This window comes from Prionailurus viverrinus, chromosome C1 (genome assembly GCF_022837055.1).
Source record: "Prionailurus viverrinus isolate Anna chromosome C1, UM_Priviv_1.0, whole genome shotgun sequence".
NCBI lineage: Eukaryota > Metazoa > Chordata > Mammalia > Carnivora > Felidae > Prionailurus > Prionailurus viverrinus.
The window spans coordinates 136601408-136623256 of NC_062568.1; the positions used below are offsets into that span (position 1 = coordinate 136601408).

At 40.0% G+C, this 21849-nt stretch overlaps 1 protein-coding gene and 1 pseudogene across 1 annotated transcript in view; both read left to right on the forward strand.

Annotated features, from left to right (window-relative positions):
- Window positions 1–21849, forward strand: part of TGFBR3 (transforming growth factor beta receptor 3) — a 209634-nt gene that overhangs the window by 104246 nt on the left and 83539 nt on the right. The gene's annotated exons all lie outside the window — the stretch shown is intronic.
- Window positions 8874–9490, forward strand: LOC125172558 (60S ribosomal protein L17-like; annotated as a pseudogene).

Sequence of the window (21849 nt, forward strand, 5' to 3'; positions counted from 1 at the left end):
ATTAAAAAAAGAAACTTTATACCTCCTGGGAGCTAATATGCAACTATGCTCTATAGGAATAGTGTCCATGGTGGCCATGAAGGAAATGCCTGATTTATGAGAGTCACTGCTCTCAGGGAAGCCCCCAAATCTCTCTTCCTATCAGGTATTTTTAATCTTTCCAATGCTAATACAGTTTTCCAGTTAGGGATAGAATTCTATCATGAGCAACTTGCCTTTTATTATAGTTGGCATGTTGTTGTAGATTACCAGGGTTACAGAGTTAAGAGAGTTAACAGAAGATCAAATTCTCATGTAAAGGAGGAATACATTTTGCCAACTCTTTGTCCACACCTGTGGTAGGCTAAAAAATGGCTCCCAAAGATATGCCTACATCCTCTTCCCCAAGATGTTACTACATGAATGTTTTATAGAAAATGCTACTATATGAATGCTTTATAGAACAAGTCTTTGCAAATGTGATTAATTGAAGGATTTTGAGGTGAGAAGATTTTCCTGGATTATCGGCGCAGTGTCTAAATGCAATCACACGTTTCCTTGTAAGACAGAGGTTTAATATAGACAAAAGGGGATAAGGCCGTCTGACTGTGGAGGCAGAGATAGGAGTGACAGGGCCACAAGCCAAGAAATAACAACAGCTGTGGGAGGCCGGAAGAAGCAAGGAGTGGATTCTCTCCTAGAGCTTTGGAGGAACAATGGCCCTGCTGACACCTTGATTTGGACTCATTAACCTGATTTGGCACAGACTGATTTTAGACGTCTGGCCTCCAGAACTATGAGAGAATAAATTTCTATTGTTTTAAGCCACCGAATCTTTAGTAATTTGTTACAGCAGCCATAGGAAACTAATACACTCCCGATTTCACATTAGCTTGGGAGATTATCTTGAGTTCCTTCCATGTAGTTCTCCTGCCCCCATTTTGTTCACTGCACGTGTTCTTCATCTCTAAAAAAGACACTACCACCCAGTTGCCAAGCCCAAGAACCTTGGCATTATCCACGACCTCCTGTGTTTTCTCACATGTCATGTCCAATCTTGTTTATTCTACCATAAAAATATACTCTGAATCAGCATCTGCTTGACACCCCCCAACACACACACCAATCCTCCCCTCTTCAGTGGAGCCACCATCACATTTTTATTTGAGACACAGTGAACCCCTAGCCCAGATCCCTTCAGAGAGCACAACCCGGAGCTAGGGTTCTTGCCTGGCAAACTTGGCTCCACTGTTTATGAGCTGTGTGACTCTGTGCAGGTTTTTAAATAATAGTATCTACTTCATAGATGCTATGCCAATAAAACAGTTAAGATGTGACAGGTGCTTTGAACAGTGCTTGGGCTGTAATCTCACAATGAGTGTTAGCTGCTATCATTATTAACTAATAAGATCTATTCTCCACACAGCAGCCTCAGTCATCCTTTCAAGTCCAAGTCACAAAACTCACCAGCTGAGCTTCCTGCAGTGACTTCTCATTACATTTAGGATAAAATCCCTGGCACAGTGGTCACCCCTCACCCAGCTTCTCACCAATCTTGCGGCACTGTAGTTGTTAGGCCTGATGTCCTCCAGAGGCACAGAGCACACTCCTGCCTCCAGTCCTCTGCCTGGAGCGCTTCTCCTTCCTTTCATCCAGTCCCTGCCCTGCTGGTATCTCCGCAGAGAGGCCTTCATTGACCATCCCATTCATTTATTCATTCATTCATTCATTCATTCATTTATAATTTTTAAAATGTTTATTAAAACAATTTTTTAACGTTTATTTATTTTTGAGAGAGAAAGAGAGAGAGAGACAGACAGACAGACAGTGTGAGTGGGGGAGGGGCACAGAGGGAGATACAGAATCCAAAGTAGGCTCCAGGCTCCAAGCTGTCAGCACAGAGCCTGACGTAGGGCTGGAACTCAGGAACCATGAGATCATGACCTCAGCTGAAATCAGACACTCAGCTGACTGAGCCACCCAGGCACCCCAATGTTTATTTATATTTGAGAGAGCAAGCTGGGGAGGAGCAAAGGAGGGAGACACAGGATCCAAAGTGGGCTCTGTGCTGACAGCAGAGAGCCCAATGGACCTCCTCCTTTAAAATAGCCATACTCACCCCTACTGTCTCCAAACCATGTTTTACTTTTTAAAAATAACTCCTATCATCTGGGGCGCCTGGGTGGCTCAGTCAGTTGAGTGTTCAACTTTGGCCAGGGTCATGATCTCACGGTCCGTGAGTTCAAGCTTTGTATCAGGCTCTGTGCTGACAGCTTGGAGCCTGGAGCCTGCTTTGGATTCTGTGTCTCCCTCTCTTTCTGACCCTCCCCCACCTATGCTCTGTCTCTCTCATTTTTTTAAATAAACTTAAAAAAAAAACAAAAACATGGGGCGCCTGGGTGGCGCAGTCAGTTAAGCGTCCGACTTCAGCCAGGTCACGATCTTGCGGTCTGTGAGTTCGAGCCCCGCGTCAGGCTCTGGGCTGATGGCTCAGAGCCTGGAGCCTGTTTCCGATTCTGTGTCTCCCTCTCTGTCTGCCCCTCCCCCGTTCATGCTCCGTCTCTCTCTGTCCCAAAAATAAATAAAAAAACGTTGAAAAAAAAATTTTTTTTTAAATAAAAAAACAAAAACAAAAAAACTCCTATCATCTGATAAAATATGACCTGATATTTATATTTAAATGTGTTTGTTTTCTGTCCCTTCTACAAGAATATCCATGAGATGTTTTATTTTGTGCACTGAGATCGCCAGTAATTAGAACATACCCAGCATATAGTGAACACTCAATAAAGATATGTGAAATAAATGCTTGAGTGAATGTGCAGAAGTTGATTGTAACAGTCGAGTTTTATTAAATAGACTGTTAGCAATTTTTATTTGGAGATTTTATTTTGGAAATAATTATGTTTTCTGAGCAATCCGATTATTGATACTAGTATGTTTGGGTTAGTCATGAAGTAGTGTTTCCTTTAAAAAAATTTTTTTTAATGTTTATTTTTGAGAGAGAGATGGAACATGATCAGGGGAAGGGCAGAGAGAGAGGGAGACACAGAATCTGAAGTAAGCTCCAGTCTCTGAGCTGTCAGCACAGAGCCCAGTGCAGGGCTCAAACCCACAAATCGTGAGATCATGACCTGAGCCAAAGTCAGATGCTTAACTACTGAGCCACCCAGGTGCCCCAAGTAGTGTTTCCTAATTCAGGTTTCAAGGTGTAGTGAATTATGAGTGCTAATAGAGAACTTGGCTCTCCATTTATCAAGATCTTTTTTGTTTAAACTTGAGCAAATCTATAGAACCATGTGAGTCTCAGTTTCTTTATTTGTCAATAAAAGACTGGGAAGATTGAGATTCAGTATTTCTTTCAGTGCAATCTTTTGAGTTTCTTTTCTTTATTTCTTCTTTTTTTTTTTAGTCTACATTAAGAGTTAAGGTTATATATATATATATTTTTCAATATATGAAATTTATTGTCAAATTGGTTTCCATACAACACCCAGTGCTCATCCCAAAAGGTGCCCTCCTCAATACCCACCACCCACCCTCCCCTCCCTCCCACCCCCCATCAACCCTCAGTTTGTTCTCAGTTTTTAAGAGTCTCTTATGCTTTGGCTCTCTCCCACTCTAACCTCTTTTTTTTTTTTTTTGTTAAGGTTATATTTTTAAATATAGTTAGTTAATTCAGGTCTCCAAATTGAAAAACAGCAAAACTTGCATTTAGTACAAAACATCAATTGAAATGTAGATAAAAGTGTTTCTTGGATTGTTAAACTAGAAAATGTTTTTAAGGAAACCCTTAGCATCCAGTGGGAGCCACTTAATAGCTGAAATGTAAACTATGTGTATCTCATATCTTCATGTGTATGTGTGTTTTAAGAAAACCTGGATTACGTAGGGTTTACAGATCTGGGACAAATCTAGCCTCCAAATACTTGGGAAATGCTTTTGAGTTTGACTGCTTAGATCTTACTGCCTTGTACAATAGAAATTTCATGATTTTCCAAACAGTTTTGCTGTTTTATCAGGACAGGGTACACACAAAGAATTTCCCACTCTCTTTTATTTATTTGAAATACTGAAGATTAGAAGAACTAATCATTTCAGTTTGCCCGAGCAAAGGCCCTTCCTCATGTAATTAGACCCAGGCAGCTGGACAGTCATCAGCAGCAGCCTTCGTAGACTGTGCACCAGTGCAAAGCATTGTGGGAGTGAGGAGAGCAGGAGCTCGTGGAGCTTGTGCTTGGATGTGTACACCAGGGCAGAGAACAACACCTGTAAACAGAAAGGACAGAGACATTGAAACATATTATTGCTCTAAACACATATGATAAAAACTTAGCCAAACAGGCTTAATCAAGGACAGCTGGGCTGAGATAAACACAGAAGTGCTAAGGAATCAGGCATGTTGGAAGGATGTGGGGCTGGGGCTGGAGGAGGCTTGTTGCTGGAGTAATTGGAGCCAGGTGTGTTAGCCTGGCAATGGTTTTTGGAGGTGAGAATTTGGAGAGGTTTGAAATAGGGATGTGGTTTGGCTGAGAGCTAGAGGGAGAATTTTCCATGACTAGGGGAGGAGGCTGGTAAATAAAATGGAGCCAGTTGAGGAGTATGAAATACGTTGAAGAAAGCAAGTACCTTGGCAGCTGTGAAAGCTTGTGCTTGATAGCCTTGCCCGTTGGTGTTTATGGTGGAGAATGGGCATTCAACCATGTACTCAGGTCTTCAAAGTTGGATGAATTGGTATAATCTTTAACACTGGGAGGGGCAATTTAGATAGACCTCTAAAGACAAATGTTTGTCCCCAAACCTCCCAGCCACAGATTGGGGAAAATCTCTAGCTCTCCCTCATAACCTGGTGACTTCAGCTTCCTTGGAAGGAGTTCATGGTTTTAGCACTTCCCATGTGTGCCTATTTCTCTAGAGTCATATTCCAGATGGAAAGGCAGGTGACTGAGTTTCTGTTCATACATTTGAGGTTGATTTGGAGTAGATGAGGTGTTGGGGTTAGGTGTGGAATGAATGTGGTATTCTCAGGACCATGCATTCTTTGTTGGACTCTGAAGTCCCCAGAATTGCAGTGAAATTTGGAGAGTAAGAGTTGGGTCTGCCCAAGTTAGCCTTGCCTCAACAGGAAGATGGTGAAGAAACCTGTGAATTTGTGCTATCCAAGCTCTGTCTCTTGGGCCTGGTCTTTAAGGAGACCCAGATCCCAAAGGTTGAGGGGAAGGCTGGGAAATGGCAAAAGAAATGTTCTTTATTTGGAAGCCAGGTGGCTGAGGATCAAGTATGCAGATGTCATTGGTTTCTCATCCTACTTCAAAATCCAAGTACCTACAGGCAGGAGGTAATAGTAGCACACTGATCAGGGCCAAAATCAAACACTGGTAAGCTGCTTCTTCAGAGGATTATGGAAACTGGCATTTTGGTCTGTCTTCTCAACACCTTTGCAAAGGACTTGTTGTTAGCTCTAGTTTACAGGCATGGAAATTGAGGCTGAGAGGCTAAATACTCTACTCTAGGTCCGGAGTTTGGAAGTAGTTGGCAGAGCCCAAGCTTGTATCTGCAGCACATAATTCCTATAGATGGGGTCAATGTGCAGTGAGTATCTTTGGGCAAGGTGGGTTTTCCCAAGGTTTAGACATTTATTCAATCATTGAATCAGTATTTATTAAGCGCCTGTTATTGTCAGGCACAGTACCAGGCATTGGTGGCCCTGACACTCCTAATCTTGAGAATTTGCCAAAGGTAGCAAAGATATGGCAGATAGTGAATTCTTCCCCTGATCTTGCTCCCATTGAGATGATCTCAATCATTTTGCTCTCCTTAACCATGAGCTTAAATATTGGTCCTGGTGTTGTTTGTTGACTCAGTCATATTGGAAAGGTGGATCTTTGAACTACAATGAAATAGCCATCTGGTAAGTATTACATGTAAATAGCTGGGTTGTCATCTATAGGTTAAGAGCTTAGAAAGAGGGGCAGGTTGGGACGTCCTGTTACTAACGATAGTTCTTTTCTATACAAACAACTCTCTCTACTGGATTATCTGTGCCAAAATATTACCAAATAGCTTGGAAACAGGTTAGTGTTTTGCCCTTTAGGGATAAAAAGACCATGGAGTTGAATTTGGAAAGGAATCTTGGAAAATGTTTCAATAAAAATATATCATTCACATGCCCAAAAATTCAGCACTCCAGGGCTCCTGCTGGCAGAATCAGGTGAACTTTGAAATATATTATGACTTGATCTTGGATTCTTGCATATCTCAAGTAGGCTGAAAGTTATTTTTGTTTTATTGGCAATGACCTTTTATCAGAAATACCTAGCAGATATGCTTTAGATAGAAGCCAGTGGGCTTTGTGGTAATTTTCTATATATACAACTGCCTTCTTTCCCTTTCAATTTTATATAAAAACATAAATGGAGAGATTTCTCAGCATCATGTTGTGGAATCTACCCCATATGTTGGTTCATTTTTCCTTTGTCTTTCATACGTTGATTCATTTATTCGTTCTAAAAATGTATGAGTGTTTACCAGGTGCAGGCATTGTTCTGGGACTAGAAATACAGTGGTAAGTAAGGCAGAATTTCAGCCTTCATAGTGCTTATGTTGTTTTGAACATAGGGTACCCATTTAGGAGACAGGAAGGGGTGGTTGTTAGGGTGGTTAGGAAAGGCTTCTTTGAGGAGGTGCACTTGAATGATGAAAAGGAGTCATGCACAGGTCCAAGGGAAGAATAGGCCAGATGAAGGACCTGCTGATGTCAAAGCCCTAAGCTTGGAAGCAGCTTGTTGGAGGTAAGTAAGAAGGCTGGGGTGGCTGGAGTAGAGTGAGCAAGGAGGAAAGCAATAGGAGATGGGATGAGTTAGTTAAGGGACAGATCATGTGGTGCTTTGCAGGGGGCAAAGTTATTTCTTGGCGTTTCTTATGTTTCTGTGTTCTTATCCACTAGTTAAAGGCTGGCTCTAAATTTGGAAGACTTGGGGAAGCCCTTCTTTTCCAATAGTAGAGAGTTGAATCTATAAAGAAAGACGTAGATAGTTCCATTAGTAAGATAAGTAGAAGCTAGATTACTGGAATGGTTATTTGAGTTCTAGTCTCCATGATGCCATAACCAGCGTGGAACTTGGGCATACCATTACCTCTTCAGGTTTCAGTTTCCTTATCTACAACAAATATCTGAAGTAGAATATCTCTAACGTCTCTTCTATCACTAAAAATCAGTGGCTTTATTATACACAAATTTGATTTTGTGTTTTTTCCTCTGGCTTCTTTCAGAATTTTATCAGATCTGTTTGCAGTAACCAAGTCCAGTGGTTGTAATTTCACCCTTTTCCCTATTCTTTTGCTTCTGGAACAGACAGTAAAGTATTTGGGGGGAAAATGGCAGGAAGAAGTAAAACAAGTGGAATAAAAATGAGAGAACTTCATAACTTTGCACCTTGGATCCAGAGCTGGCCAGTGTGCCTAACAGTGACCATTTAGCACATTGCCCATTGACCTAAAAGAATTCCCTGTCACCAAATGAGTCAGCTGTAATGACTGAGACTTGTTCCCAGCCTAAGGATTTATGGTTAACCAAGAGCAGCCATTGTCTTTATTAAGGAGGATTATCCCAACAAAATTATGTTTTTAGAACCTGACGGTGTAATCATGTTGTTTGCATTGACTCTTCTAAAATCATATATTTTTTTTTTTTTATTTATCGGAAGTTCTGTATTTCAATAGTAACTAGAAAAATCTGCCAGTCTTCCTGCAATTCGGTCTAAATCATGAAGCTCTCTCATTGAAAAGTATGTCTAGAAGAAATTAGCAAAATCAAATAAATTAACTTGTCTCATTATCTTGTCAACACTACCTATTTTGAAAGACCACTATAAATCTTTATTTGCCCTTAGGATTAACTTTGAGTATTTCATGATTTGTTTTCTTTCTGCCAAGCCTAAAGGACTACAGGGCATACACTGACCCGAAGTTAAAGTAAAAATTAAAAAAAAAAAAAAATGTGGCGTGGGGTAGGAAAGAAATTCTCTAAGACATGTTCACACTGGTCTGAAAAGTTCAATAAATTCATTTTGGAATATTTTCAGTTTTTGAAAGAGGAAAAATCTTCTGTTTTGTTCTTTTGTATTTACTTTGGCAGATTAACCTAAACTTCTGTCAGTCTTTTCATTGAGTACACAAGCCATTTAGTGTGACCTGGCATTTCTGAACGGATGGTTCAGTCACATCAGGCCATTTTTTCTTGTCAGCTACATCTCTTCCTAGGGATCTGACATAAAGACTGTTACTGTCAGTTGGTCACATAACTAGGCTTTGTTCTAGCCTCTTCATTCATGGGGAAACTGAATCCCGAAGTAAGATTCTTCGGCACAACTTTTCTTTACCCCCAAGTGAATGCTATGTCCAGACTCTCACACTGGAAGGAATACAAGATTGGGAAGCATCACTGTTAGTGGTCGTGTAGTAGTGAAAGTTCCTTTTCTCCATTTCTCAGCCAAGGATAATTAACTGCTTCTCCCTGACGGCAGACAAATCATTTTCTGTAAATCAGACAATCCTGTTTTCATTCCAGAATTGCTTACCAACAGTTCACTTGATTTTTCAAAAAGTGGGAGAGATTATGACCCCAAACTGTTTCAGGTTTGTACTGGAAACTTGTTAGGTCTTGTGAAGACTTAGGAGGGCGTCTCAAGAAGACATTCCTAGGATGAAGAATGTCAGAGCTGTTTTCCTTTAGGGATGGTAAAGTAGAGGCAGAGATAAAGGACTGTTGGACGTACTTCTTCTACAGGAGAGAACAAAGGATCAGAGATATAGATTTTTGCATATAACTGGGACCAGAGTTACCAAGCCCTGTGAGTTGTTCCTTGTAAAAAGTGTTGAAGGCGGAGTGCACGTGAATTCTCCCAGGAGCCACTGCTCTTCCTCTTCCCATAAGCGGCCTGAGGTGATCTCTGAAACTGGTTCGCTATTCACTTGACCCGGAAAACCCGACAAAATCATGCAAAGCAAGAGGTTCAAATCTTTGTGTTCACTTTAAGAACACATAGGAAACTGCCTAGGCCATCAAGGGTATGCATATCCGAAAAGCCACTAAGTATCTGAAAATGTCACTTCGCAGAAGCAATGTGTGCCATTCTGATGCTACAATGGTGGAGTTGGTAGGTGTGCCCAGGCCAAACAGTGGGGCAGGACACAGGGTCGGTGGCCCAAAAAGAACTGCTGACTTTTTACTGCACATGCTTAAAAATGCAGAGAGTAATGCTGAACTTAAGGGTTTAGATGTAGATTCTCTGGTCATTGAGCACATCCAGGTGAACAAAGCCCCCAAAATGCGGCGTAGAACCTACAGGGCTCAAGGTCAGATTAACCCATATGTGAGCTCTCCCTGCCACATTGAGATGATCCTTACTGAAAAAGAGCAGATTGTTCCTAAACCAGAAGAGGAGGTTGCACAGAAGAAAAAGATATCCAGAAGAAACTGAAGAAACAAAAACTTATGACCCGGGAGTAAATTCTGCATAAAATACATGCAAATAAAAGTAAAAACAGAAAAAAAAAAAGTGTTGAAGGCAAGTACCTCAGAGTAGTTCTGATTCTTTGATTGTTTTTCGGTTAAAATATACCCCAAACTCATCAAGTGTTTCTTGAAGGCTTGTGAGCTGGGAACAAACCCAGGGAATGAATTCCTTTAGGTCCGAGAGACTTGGATTTGAGGAATAAAGTTTAATTTCCTTACCTTGTGAGATACTCTTTGGTAATTCAGTAATGACACCATATAAAATTTGGAACAGCATCCAAAATGGGATTTTTTTTTTTTTTTTAGCTCAATTACCAATATATATTCTTTTGGGCAAATAAGTGAAGCAATTGAAGTGGATTTAATAAATTAATGCATTAATGTCATTAAGTGATACCTGATATGCTAGAAATAGATGTACCCTTTATTTTTCAGGAGGCAAGCCATGGTCACAGGTGAGTGAATTATATTACATGGTATTCTTTCTTTGCCTTCACTGATTAGTTAAGCTTGGCTTTCATGGCCCATTGATATCTGGCTGCAGTCTACCTTTCCAATTTTATTTCTCTATATTCTTTTCTACATTTCCTCAGCTTCATGTGAATTAGGTGTTCCCCACACCTTCCCATGTTCCCTCTCCTGCTTTGATATTTCTCTTGAGGCTCTCCCTGCCTGTGTCCCCTTAATTCTTCCTGTTCTGCCCTGTTTACCCTCAGGACCCAGTGAAGTGACCCCCTCTCTCCTCCCATATATCTTTTTCATCCTTTAAACTGTGAATTTCTTGAGAACAAATTTTGTACCTACTTTGCATTTGAAGTCCTTACAGAGTGGCATTTCCCAAAAATACATTTCTGTGTTGTCTGTCTTCACAGTTTTTGCTGAGTTCATATACTACCTGTATTATTACCAGTATTTCTCTTTAAATTAAAAAAAAAACAAACTGGCTTTACCCTAACATCCTCAACGTGAAATTACGTTTTTAATACCCATGAAAATGAAGACATAAACTATATATAAAAATTTCTTCTTTCTTTTTTTTTTTTTTTAATTTGTTTTAATGTTTATCTTTGAGAGAGAGACAGAGACAGAAACAGAGTATGAGCAGGGGAGGGGCAGAGAGAGGGAGACGGAATCTGAAGTAGCCTCCAGGCTCTGAGCTCTAAGCACAGATCCTGATGTGGGGCTCAAACCCACGGAATGTGAGATCATGTCCTGAGCCAAAGTCGGACGCCCAACTGACTGAGCCACCCAGGCGCCCCCAAAAATTTCTTATTTCTTAACATTTCTTAGTTGTCACCATGCTTTGGGAAAGATTGATTTGCCAAGTGCCTTACACATACTAGCTAGCCATTTAGTATCTGCCGAATGAAAAAATGGCTGCACAAAGCATATGAATTAAGAACGTTTTCTCCCTGTTAGCTTAGTAACTTCACAGCTATTAACCTGGAGATGAAACAAGGAGAAGCCAGAAAAGATGCAGCAAGCCTTTAAGTGGAGCCATTCATTCCTACCTGTGAAGCAATTTGTGTTAGATATTACTAATTACTTCCTTATGTAATGCAAACTGCTGGGCCAGTGGGGCCTGTGGATAGCTGACTCCCTGCTGATTGAGTGAGCATCTTGTTTGAAACCCCAGAAACTGTGCAAGGGGACCCCCTCTCCACAATAGGTTCAGGAAGTAGCACTATACATGGAATGCATCTAGAGGAGAGGAACGTGATAAGTGTGCGCACATATCACATTGTTCTAATCAAATTTCTTAATGTTCTATTCGAGGTAATTTGAGTTACAGATCTCTCCCTACCAATTTTTGTTTATGAATGCATTGTGTACTGCCAGTATAATTGAGTTCTGAAGATATTTTCTATGAATTCTGGCTAACGGAAATGATATATTTTCTTACCTTTTGAGGATGTTGTCAGGCTACTCAGGTGTACCACTTTGAGCTCCTTAAAATAATACATTACAGTACAATACAATACAATAAAATGTTCTGTGTATTCAAGCTGTAGTAACATAGTTAATAATTAACTGCAATAATGTTAATAAAACTTAAAGGCTTTGTAAATCCCTGAAGAAATTTGTTTCTGAGTTGCTATACTTTATAGTTGCTGCTTGTATATAGTAAAGAAGTAATAAATTATAGTTCCTTATTTGCTTTTTAAACTATAGCATAGGGGTGCCTAGGTGGCTCAGTCAGTTGAGCATCCAACTCTTGCTTTTTCAGCTCAGGTCATGATCTCACAGAACTGTGATATCGAGCCCCGTGTTGGGCTCTATGCTGACAGTGGGGAGCCTGCTTGGGATTGTCTCTTTCCCTCTCTGTGCCCCTCTCCCACGTGTACATGTGATAGAGAAAGTGCAAGCAGAGGAGGGGCAGAGAGAGAAAGAGAGAATCCCAAGCAGGCTCCCAACTACCAGCACAGAGCCCAATGTGGGGCTTGAACCCACAAACTGAGATCATGACCCTAGCTGAAATCAAGAGTCAGACACTTAAACAACTGAGCCATCAAGGTACCCCAAACATTAAAAACAAACAAACAAACAAACAAACAGACACCAAACTGTAGCATAGATTATTAAATTAGAGACCCTAGAACAGGTTGTTTTCTTATTTAGTGTTAAATGAGGTTTAGATTATTTTTTTCTTAAATTTATAGAAAGGAATTAGTCCATGTAAGGTCAATATGGCGTGAAGTCTAAGGTTTTTATCAGAAAAACCTCTCCCCCTCCTTCTCCCCTCCACCCCCCCCCCCACCCTGCTCCCTCTTTCTCTGTCTTTTAAATCCAGGGTTGGGATCAACAGCTGTTCTAGCATGGGCAGGGTAACTTGATATAATGGTATACATTTTTACCCTGGTGTGCTCTCAGAGCAAATTTGAAATGGTTGTTTTGGAAAATGTGCTATGAATTTATCTCTAGACCTTCGCACCAGAGCAGTTAGTTCAGCCCAGCAAATCCCTGGCACTTGATGTGCATCTTTCATAACAGAACTTTGATGCTGTGACTTGATGCCTTGAAATCAGCACAACAAAATGGTGCTTGAAGAGCAGTGTTTACTTTGATCATTTTTCAACTTCTGTGCCCCAGCCTTTTCACGGAGTACAAATTGCTTTACCAGAGTTATGGGGCTGAAGCCCACGGACTGTTTTTGTAGTCTGGTTGCTGTGGTGATTCTTAGCCTTCCATGAAACTCCATCTCCAGGGAAACAGAAACCTTTGCAGCTGTCTCAACCTTTTGGTATCATATCTGGTAGAGGTCTTCACTGAGCTTGTTGCAGGCCGGAGAGTGGTCAATAAACAAATATGTGGAAATAGGGCATCTCATTCAGGACATGTTGTCTTATTTCCAAACAAGCAACTCCCTTATCCTTCTTGCAAATTATAGGGAACTTTGAAGTATCTCCAAGGCTGGCTGAAGCCAGAGTTTAGTAAGCCGTGGAGATGTTGGTCATGATAATGATATGAGTAAGAACTTAGGGAAGATGGTTGATGACATTATAGAGTTGCCAGGTGGGGAAGAAAGAGTGGTGGCAAAGGAAAAGCTTAATGGGGCTTGTGTGTGCTTGGAGAGGAGAAGTTGGTTTAGGAAGAGGGTTTGGGCTCAGTCCAAGGATGCCAGCAGTTTGGTGTTTGCAGGACTGTGAGGAAGGCTATTTTGACCTTTCGTCTCAGTGGAGGGCAATATAGACAAGACCTTCTTCCCATAGGAACCAAGGGAATGGAAAAAAATAGCCATGATTTTAGAGGGTAGAAGTAATAGTAGCTACATTTAGAAGAGCACTTACTGTGTGCCAGTCACTGTTTTAAGTGCTTTCCACATATGGCGTGTTTAATCCTTTGACATCTGATGGAATAGGCACAGGTATTATCCCCACGTTATAGTCAATGAAACTGATGCCCATGGAGTCTTAACATGTTCAAGGTCCCAAGGCTGGTGAGTGGAGAACTGAGATTCCAAATGGCTCTGAGTCACTGCTATTAACACTAGGTCAAACTGCCTGTAATTTAGAAAGGAAAGCAGAGTGACCCAAAGGATCGAGTTCCAGGGGACACTGGCCAACTTGGAAGAAAACATAGATCTTGGAAGAGATTAAATAATGCCTTAAAGTGTGTTTATTGATTGTTCATTCATTCATTCATTCATTCATTCATTCATTCATCATTAAATACTTATGTAGGACCTACTAAATGCCAGGTATTAGACTAGACCCTGAGGTAATAAAAAGACAAGTCCCAAACCCTCCTCTTAGATGGTTGATATATGCAAAGTTGATGTAAAACAAGGCAGCAGGTGCTCTGTGCTGTAAGAGAAAGATCGTTTGGACGGAGGTCAGGAGCATTCACTGGGAAGAGCTTCCTTCTTCTGAGGGCACTGATAACAAGACAACTTCTTAAAGGACATGCCATTTTTTTCTGTGAGGTAAATAAACTTGATCCCGTATGAAAATGAAACTGCAATTTTTTTTTAATTGGAAATGGAAAGGAGATTTTATTTTTTAAATGTTTTTATTTATTTTATTTTTGAAAACGAGCGAGCAAGAGAGAGAGATTGTGAACAGGAGAGGGGCAGAGAGAGAGGAAGACAGAGAATTTCAAGCAGGCTCTGCACTGTCAGTGCAGAGCCCAGTGGGGGGCTTGAACTCCCGAACCTTCAGATCATGACCTGAGCTGAAATCAAGAGTCAGATACTTAACCAACTAAGCCACCCTGGTGCCCAGAACTATAATTAAATTATGTTAATACATACCGTTACCTCTTTCTAAACAGAACTTAGAGGTCTTATTTGCTGTGTTTGCATACAGCTTGTCCTTGAGAATTTCCAAACCACAGTAGAGCAGTACGTCTACTTTATATAAAGAGCTCTGGTAGGAGTGGGTTCCAGAGTAGTGAATGGAGAGCACTCCACAAGGGAAAGGGTTTGAGAAGGCTGAGGTAATCCATTGTTATAGGAGAAACTTTCCATGATGCCTCAGGTGATGACTGTGCAACGTTCCTAAAATCTGGTGAAGGCCTTTCTGTAGTACATAAATTCTTAACTATGGGCAAGCATATTAGTGCTTTAATTCATTTAAATTTTAACTCATTTCTTTCTCATAATAACTGTAAAAGGCTGGTACTGTTATCCTGGTTTTTATATAAACAAGGTCAGACGGGTAAGGAATGGAGCTGGGGTTCAACACAGGGAGTTTGATGCAAGTGTCCATCCTGTGCTGATTAGTCGTATTTCACTTTTTGGGTTCCGTAGTAAGCCATAAATAATCAAAAGGCAGTCTTTCAGACACTAAGATGTTCTTAGAGTAGCTTGAGGCTGATATAAGATTCCCCCTTCCCCATGAAATATCTGGTCATTAACTGTCCTAAGAGGGACGGCATCTACTTGGCACATCACCCACATTTTTTTTCTCAGTGCTTATTGGGAACCTCCCATGGTGAGTGGAAAATTAATAGGAGAAGAAACACAAATTATATAGTTTTGCTACTTGTTAGCCCAGGTTAAAAAGTTTGTTTGCTTAAGGAGGTGGTATCTGATGATGACTTTGACTTTATCAGGTTTCTCTCTTTTTTAAAAAAATTTTTTAATGTTACTTATTTTTGACAGAGACAGACAGAGACAGAGCATGAGTGGGGGAGGGGTAGAGAGAGAGGGAGACGCAGAATGCAAAGTAGGCTCCAGACTCTGAGCTGTCAGTACAGAGCCCAATGCGGGGCTCGAACCCACAAACCGTGAGATCATGACCTGAGCCGAAGTCAGACACTCAACTGACTGAGCCACCCAGGCGCCCCAGATTTCTCTATTCTAAAAACAAGGATATTTTAGAATATTATCCAACTGTAATGGTCTGAAAATTTTGAGTTTCATTATCTTTCTTTGAGAGAATAATAAAATTTTCTATCACATTGAGTTAACCATAACTTTGTAATAAGTATAAATTATCTAACTTCAACAGTTTTGTGTGATTGCACTGATTTCTTTTAAGGTTAGTGGGATTTAATTTAATAAATTTTGAAGAATAATGGCTTTTTCAAAGCTACTTCTAATTTTAGAGTCTGGGCCCTTAAGCAGGAGACAATAGGCTTCCACACACTCGCATATATACACCAAGACAGATGTGATCAGAACCTACCACAGTAGGATTCTGAACTCTTTATAACTCTCCTCACTTCCCTGACAGATTTGCTCTATCCTAGTATCATTTTCTTTTGAAATAATTACTATTGAGAAATACTCTTGAGGACTTTACAGTATTGCTTATTAACTATATGGATTTTATTTATTTATTTGTTTACTTATTTATTTATTTAAATTTTAAAAATTATTTTAGAATCTTAAGCAGGCTCCAGACTGGGTGTGGACACGGGTCTTGATCCTATGACCCTGGGATCATAACCTAAGCTGAAATCCAGAGTCGGGGACACTCAACCAACTGAGCCACGCAGGTGCACCTATGTGTATATGGATTTTTAAAAACAAACTTAAGCAAACTTCTTTAGGGAAGAAATGAAATAGGAAGTGGATAAAGCGATTCTGAAAGTCTCAAGCAAAGTATTCAATAATTAAATCACAGAATTCCTAGACTCTAGGGTCGGAAGGGGTCTTAGTGCTCATCCAGTCAGGCTTATACTTAGCTTGTGAATTTTGTTTCTAAAATATCTCTGACAAGTGGTCATGCAGCCCATCCAAGTAGTTCTGGACATTGGGAAGAGGGGAGAAACCAGAAGATCAATCATGTTGACAGATTTTGGCTGTTTGTTACATAGAAGTTTGGATTTGATTTGTCCTGTCTGCTTGTTGCCTCTCCTGACCCTTGACATCCTCTTCCCTCCCCCACACAGCCTGGACATATCTCGGTCTTGTGTTGTGTTACAAGCATCTTTTCGTGTGTCTGGCTTTCCTCTGGACTGTGAGGAAATTGGTGAAAGATAGGCTGTGTCCTACTCATCTTCTTTTGTCAATATTAATAGAAATAATTGTCATGGTGCCTGGCACATCATAGGGTGCCTAACTAATGCTGTTTGAATAAATGAAAAAAAATGCATAGGAAACACGTTCCCATCTGAAGATAGCTTAGTGTGTAACTTAGCCTTGACTGTCTTAGATGAAGGAAATCCTGAGGATTGATGGGACCTTTCAGCTCTTCTGAGATAAACTGAGTTCCTTGTATCATGTGACAGTCTTTCCAGGTGAGGTTTGAAACTGAAGAGTTAGTCTGCTTCATCCCATGTGTAAGTTCAAACCACATTTTTTTGGTGTGTGGTGAAAACATAGTAAAATGTTAGCCAAGGGCTACCATGTTAGCCCTTTTGGAGTGTATAGTTCAGTGGCATTTGTACATTCACAATGCAGTGCAACCATCACCACTGTCTCATTCCAGAACATTTTCTTCACTCCAAAAAGAAATACCAGAACAATTAGCAGTCACTTTTATTCTCCCCTATCCCTAGGTCCTAGTGATGACTAATCTGCTTTCTGTCTCGGGATTTGCCTGCTCTGGACCTTTCATATGAATATAATCATGCAACATGTGGTCTTTTGTGTCTGGCTTTTGCACTTCACATATGCTGTCAAAGTTCATTCGTGTTGTAGTATGTATCAGTATTTTATTCTTTTTATGCTAAGTAATATTCCATTGTATGGATATGTCACATTTGCTTGTTTTGAATCACATTTTTATGGCTGGGTAATATTCCGTTGTATGTGTGTGTATCACACCGTCTTGAGCCATAAAAAAAAAGATGTGATCTTGACATTTCAACAACATGGATGGGTCTAGAGGGTATCATGCTAAGTTAAATAAGTCACATTGAGGGAGACAACTGCCATATGATTTCACTCATATGTGGAGTCTAAAAAACAAAATAGATGAATAAATAAACAAAAAGCACAATCAGACCTGTAAATACAGAGAACAAACTGGAGGTTGCTGGCAGAACAGGGAGAGGGTGGGGGCTTGGCAAAATGGGTGAAAAGGAGTGGGAGATACAGGCTTCCAGTTATGGGATGAATAAGTCATGGAGATGAAATGTACAATATAGGGAACACAGTCAACGGTATTGATACAGCATTGTCTGATGACAGATGGTAGGTACACTTGCGATGAGCATAGCGTAACTATAGAGTTGTCAAGTCACTGTGTTGTACACTAATGCAACATTGTGTGTCAGGTATAATTTAAAAATTTTTAATCACACTTTTATAGAGAGATTTGTCATTATGATGAATCAAGTTTCTTATTTCTGCCCAAGCATCATGAATGGCAAGGAATCTTAATTATTCTTACAAAATCCTAGTAGTTTTGTAATATTTAAATTTATAATCCAGGTCTGAATATTTTGTAATGCACCCCCCACCCCCACCCCATGCTTCTACTTTTCCCATTTTGGCTCTACTTACTGCTCATTAGAGAATGAGTCAGAAACAGAATGGTAGACTATGGTAGTTTTGCTGAAAATGAGAATTAGAACGCTAGCAGCTGTTGACTTAATAGGCGTTTGGGACTTGACTGAATTATGAAACAGAGCTTAAGTTGTTTGATCTTGGTATCTTTTAGGACCTTCCAGACTTTGGTCAGAATTGGAAAATTTCTTCAGAGGTATATTATGAAAAAGTAACCTGTACCTTCTGCATTTAAATGAGAAACTAAGCCTTTGTAAAACTTTGAAATTCTCTTTAAATACAGGTGCTGTTGCTGTACTTATAAACATGTAAAGCTTACATGTTTAATACGCTGAGTAAAGTTCAGAGATTAGAACCTTTTTTCCCTCATTCCCATAAATCTCATAAGAAATGAGATTATATATAAAAAGTTAAGACACTGTTAGTATTTTCGTATGTGAAGGCAGAACTCTATATTTCTCGATGTCAAAAGGGGGAACAATTTTGGTTATTGTATTGAAAATGAATTGCTGTCATCCCTTTTTCTTTCTCTTTCTCTACACATTCACCAATTCCCAATAATATAAATTGGTTTATCAGGCCTTAAGTTTGCTGACTATGTGTATGGTTTTGACAGGATTACAGTATCTTTATTACTGGGAAATGAATGGCTGGATAGTATTAACTCTATAACTTGAAAATGGCTGGGTTAGAATTTGTACTTGTTTCATTCTGACATAAAATCCATTGCTAGTTGGTGCCATGGCACTCGGTGTTGATTTATCTGCAAATAAATGTTGACAGGACCATTCTTTTTCTTTTAAAATTTTTTTTTAACATTTATTTATTTTTGAGAGACAGAGAGAGACAGAGCATGGCGGGGGGGGGGTGCAGAGAGAGAGAGAAGGAGAGACAGAATCTGAAGCAGGCTGCAGGCTGTGAGTAAGCTGTCAGCACAGAGCCTGATGCAGGGCTTGAACCCACAAACCGTAATATCATGACCTGAGCCGAAGTCGGATGCTCAACTGACTGAGCCACCCAGGCACCCTTTGACAGGACCATTCTTGATCTAATTAAGAAACATTGTTTCTATGACTTAGGTCTTTTCCTTTTTCTTTTAGTTTTTATTTCCCTTTTTCCTTTAGGGTATTAATAAGTATTTGAAGACAGAGAGAAACTTCAGTAGATTTGTCACCAGGTATCCTGATCTTTATTGTACCTTTAGCCCTTTCCAGTTAAAGCAAGTGTATTGAACTACTTTTAATGCTGTCTCAAGAAAATAAGAAATTTAAACCCTTCAATACTGGCTTTAGAAGATATTATTCCATCTCAAACACTTAACTATAACATGCCAAATTCTGTATGCATATTTTGGCAACTTTCTGTTTACTTCTGTGATCACAAGTCTTACCCTGAAACTGCAGGACTCAAGGAAAATTGATTGTGTGGAGGAAAATAGGCAAAAGTACTGGACTCTAATGTAAATACTGCAAACTGAATTTGTTCTATTGTCAATTAGGCTTTTCTGACAGAGTTCACTGCCTGAATTAAAAGCATTTAAAATTCTGTGCCTCTGAAAGATAGTGGAACATTCAATCAAAGAAAATAATGTTGTTGTTGTTGTTGTTGTTGTTGTTGTTGTTGTTGTTGTTTTTCAGGAAAAATGCTCCCAAAACACATAATGATAATATGTTCTCCCCACTTTGGCTTCTAGGTTATTTCTCTCTTTCTCAAGATAGACCATGTAACGTTGAAACTAAAGTTCCTTGAAAAACATTTCCACTTAAAATCATAACCTGGCTGGATGAGACCAGAACATCCTTAGGGGGCCGGTACTGTGAACTTCAGGAGTTGTTTTTGTTAGAGTTTTCAAAGGAAACCAGACTTTACAGAATTCCCAAGGCTTTTCTACCCTGACCAGAATTTAGTTTCCTTAGAGAGTAATTTGGTCTAATCCACATATCAACCAGGAGCCCCTGGAGTTCAAGGAATGATTGAGTCGCACCTCTGCTAATTCAGTGACTTGTAGAAATACAGAGGGTATATTTTTGCAGACTGTCAGAGCTTTGAAGTTCTCATGGCCCTGTCCACTTCCTGGTTTTGCAATTCTACATGTGGTCTGGGATACAGCTGATTCGCTCAGATGTGAAATGCAGCTAACGCCATTTTGAGTTCCACAGTGCATTTGTTCATGAGAATTACAGTGAGCATTACTAAAGCTTTTGTAGAGGAGATAGAGGAGGATTTACATCAAAGCAACTCACAACTTTAGCTGGCAGTGTAGACATCACAGTTCATAAAAATGCTTGTTGACCCATCCCTGTGGAGTTTCACTTACCTCCCAGCTTGTGCTTAGCTTCCCATCATCTTGCTCACAACTCATTGCCCTTCCTTTCTTCCTGATCTTTTCTTTTCCAGGAGCAAAATCATTCCTGCCTCTTACTCCTGTAGAGTAGGCTGCTGTCCTCTTCTTGGCCTCAAGGCCAACACTGAAGGTTAAGGTACAGTGGGAAAGTAGGGAGAAAAAAAGTGAAGGACAATGGGAGATATTCACTCTACCCCTAGCGTTGCCACTCTCTGGCCATATGACTTTGGGAAAATTTTTTACCTCTCAGCACCAGCTTCTTCACCTTTAAAATGGAAATAATTAGATAATTAGACAGAATCTCTTCTGATGGCAAATCTTTACCCAGTAGAAGGCTTGTGGACCTGCCTGTGTCTTTCCTTGGAAAACAATGATGATGGCTGTCCCTATTCTCGCTGTTATTCATATTAACAACAGAAACACAAATGCAGTGTTTGAAGCCCATGCCTCAGTAATTACTCCTCTCCAGATTTCTCTTTTGTGCTGAAAAGGTGACATTGTATGCCCATTCACAGTTCTTTACCAGCTTCAGGTTAATGTACTGGTCTGGGGGAATCCAGGTGTTCTCCTTTTATAAAGCTTAACGCATCTTAAATCACTGCCTGAGCACCAGTGCGTTTTGTGTTTTTTGCTATTACAAATTCACTAACTTTAAGATGGTGATTAAGCAGCAATCTTTACTGAGATCTATGACTGCAGTTGGCAGGTGGAAATGATTAATTCAGCCCTCAGATCATGTGAGAATTGGCTTCTTGCTATGCCTACTTTTTAAATTAGCTCCCCTTGGTCACCTCAGTGATTCTCTTTATTATGTAGTTCAGTTCACCACAGTATTGACAAGCCGGCCATTCTGACATCTTATTATTATAGACGTATCATGTCAAAATACTGGTTTATTAAACAGTTAAGTAGCAAAAACAGTTCCAAGCCCATTATAAAAAGTAGAAGTTGAAAGGAAATACATTTGTGTAGTACATGTTATATGGCACTTTGGTTATAATAGTAGTGTTAAAAACAATAATAGTGTTTGGGATGGGTCTGTTTATTAAGTGTGACAAGGAATATAAAAAATAAAAGCAGGCTTTTTTTTCACATTAATCGATGTGCAAATATTGAGTTCCTTCAGTTTGTCTAGAATTGTACTTTCTGATGATTCTCGCACACTTCTTTGCCTAAATGAAAAGTGTTTAAAATTCTGTGCTCTACGAGAGGGTAGAACGTTTGGTCAAAGTTTCTTATCTTTGTTATTTATCCCTGAGAAGGAAAACCTGCTCCAAAGGCTTTTTCACATTTTATCTATTTGTATATTCATAACTGTTAAAGATAACAAAATAATTCCTGTGTGTTGTTTGCTTGTTTGTTTGCCTAGTGTGGTCCCCAGACATGGCATAAGTGCTGCTCTGCCTTGTGCTGTACACACAGCAGAGGATGATGATCAGGGTCACACACACAGCAGAGGATGATGATCAGGGTCACACAGCCTGGGCGTGACCTTGGAGTTCCTCCCAACATATATTCCCAGCAGCCACGGCCATTCGTTTTGGTAGCATGAGTTGGAATCTGCTTTTCTCAACTGTGTTTTAAAGTTCAAGTCAAACTTGATAGTGAAAG